General features: G+C 47.1%; 1 non-coding gene across 1 annotated transcript; it reads right to left on the reverse strand.

Moving 5' to 3' along the window:
• Positions 1-1,276: 1,276 nt before the first annotated feature.
• Positions 1,277-1,349, reverse strand: Trnar-ucg (transfer RNA arginine (anticodon UCG)). The gene has a single exon. It is a non-coding gene; the product is annotated as a tRNA-Arg (tRNA).
• Positions 1,350-1,833: the final 484 nt, after the last annotated feature.

A 1,833-nucleotide genomic window follows, 5' to 3' on the forward strand; every position in this document is an offset into this window, starting at 1 on the left:
CTTTGTGCATTCGGAATCGAAGGCAGGGCGTCCCTCGCCGGATTTGCTACGCTGGCCATTTGCTACTTCTGCAGAAGCGGCGGCGGCGGCGCCGTCGACGACGACGACGACGACGACGACCGCGAGAGGCTCTGAGATATGTGAGAAATACATCTATAAAATGTAATTCAGACTGCCTCGTCCCACCGTATGCTGTACCGCTTTGGTAAATGCTTTATCTGCGCCATTCGCCTTAATCACATCTGAGAGTAATTCTTAAAAAAACGCCTGTCGCTAATTGTTCGTCATCACAGATACTGTTTGCTATACGGCCACGACGCACAACTGATTTCCAAAATTCATCTTTCTCCTGTTAGGATGGAACTTACGACTCCTGGTTTATTAGAACACTGCTCTACCGCTGAGCTAAAGAGGCGCGGCCTAGCGGTACTCTTGGGTACTTCGTCCTTAAGGCCGTCTGCATCATCCGACTTCAGCTGACAACACTTCATATTACCGGCTAATATTTGCAGCTATGACGACCCATTACTGCTTAGCTACACATCTGACACGTAACCAATGTTCTCTCCAAACAACAACACTTGCATTTCAGAACATGTCTTTCACACATGTCTACAAATTCACTTTCACCTTCAAATACAGTTTTCTTGTGACTGACAGAGACATAGGCAAAGTTTAAAGTTGCTTTTTAGATTACATCTCGGTAATCAGAAAAACGGTAATTTACATCTGCAGCGGAACAAAATTCCGTTCCTCCCAGCGTGTGGCTCGAACCCAAGACCCTGGGATTAAGAGTCTGACGCTCTACCGACTGCGCTAGCCGGCTACCTCTGCGAAACCTGCTGGATAGCACGTCACACAGTACTCGTTTGGGTTGGGTGGTCCCATACAGAATCTCTCCATGCTGCCTAATGTTTTCCTAACGTCACACTCGTCACGTACTTCACTTTTATGTCATAATCATTTCTGAGAGGTACAGAAATTGCATGACAACATGCAGAGCTAGTGGCGTCAAAATTAACACACATACTTTATGTGACTCAAAAGCCGAACGAGTTACTTTCCGACGTTGTTTCAGATGTGTAAGTGCCAGTCAAAACTCGCGGTGTCGGCACTCTGCCGACCATTTCACTAGTTAACACCGGTCTTGTTGTGTGTGTTTCAAGCTCAAGAGCATCTCCAAGCAAAAAATGGTCAACAGCAACATTCAGACGGTTTCGTAGAGCTCAATTGCTACATTAAAACGGTATGTTTCCTTTTCAGAACTGGAAAAACACGACCGTGACAGCATTCGAACCTGTAATCTTCAGATCCGAAGTCCGACGCCTTATCCATTAGGCCACACGGTCACTGACGACCAACTATAACATGTATACGACTCATCTCGAAACGCTCACACCCCTGAGGATTTGTGTTTTCGTTCTACACAGCCGCTGCCGCTTGCTCTTTCCCACCCACTCGGTACATTCAACCTCTTACGAGACCGACCAAATATAGACTGAGAAACAAGACCACACACTTTGTGCATTCGGAATCGAAGGCAGGGCGTCCCTCGCCGCATTTGCTACGATTGCCATTTGCTACTTCTGCAGAAGCGGCGGCGGCCGCGACGACGGCGACGACGACGACGACGAATATCGCGAGAGGCTCTGAGATATGTGAGAAATACATCTATAAAATGTAATTCAGACTGCCTCGTCCCACCTTATGCTGTACCGCTTTGGCAAATGCTTTATCTGCGCCATTCGCCTTAATCGCATCTGAAAGTAATTCTTAAAAAAACGCCTGTCGCTAATTGTTCGTCATCACAGGTACTGTTTGCTATACGGCCAC

This window comes from Schistocerca gregaria, unplaced genomic scaffold (genome assembly GCF_023897955.1).
Source record: "Schistocerca gregaria isolate iqSchGreg1 unplaced genomic scaffold, iqSchGreg1.2 ptg000350l, whole genome shotgun sequence".
Classification (NCBI taxonomy): domain Eukaryota; kingdom Metazoa; phylum Arthropoda; class Insecta; order Orthoptera; family Acrididae; genus Schistocerca; species Schistocerca gregaria.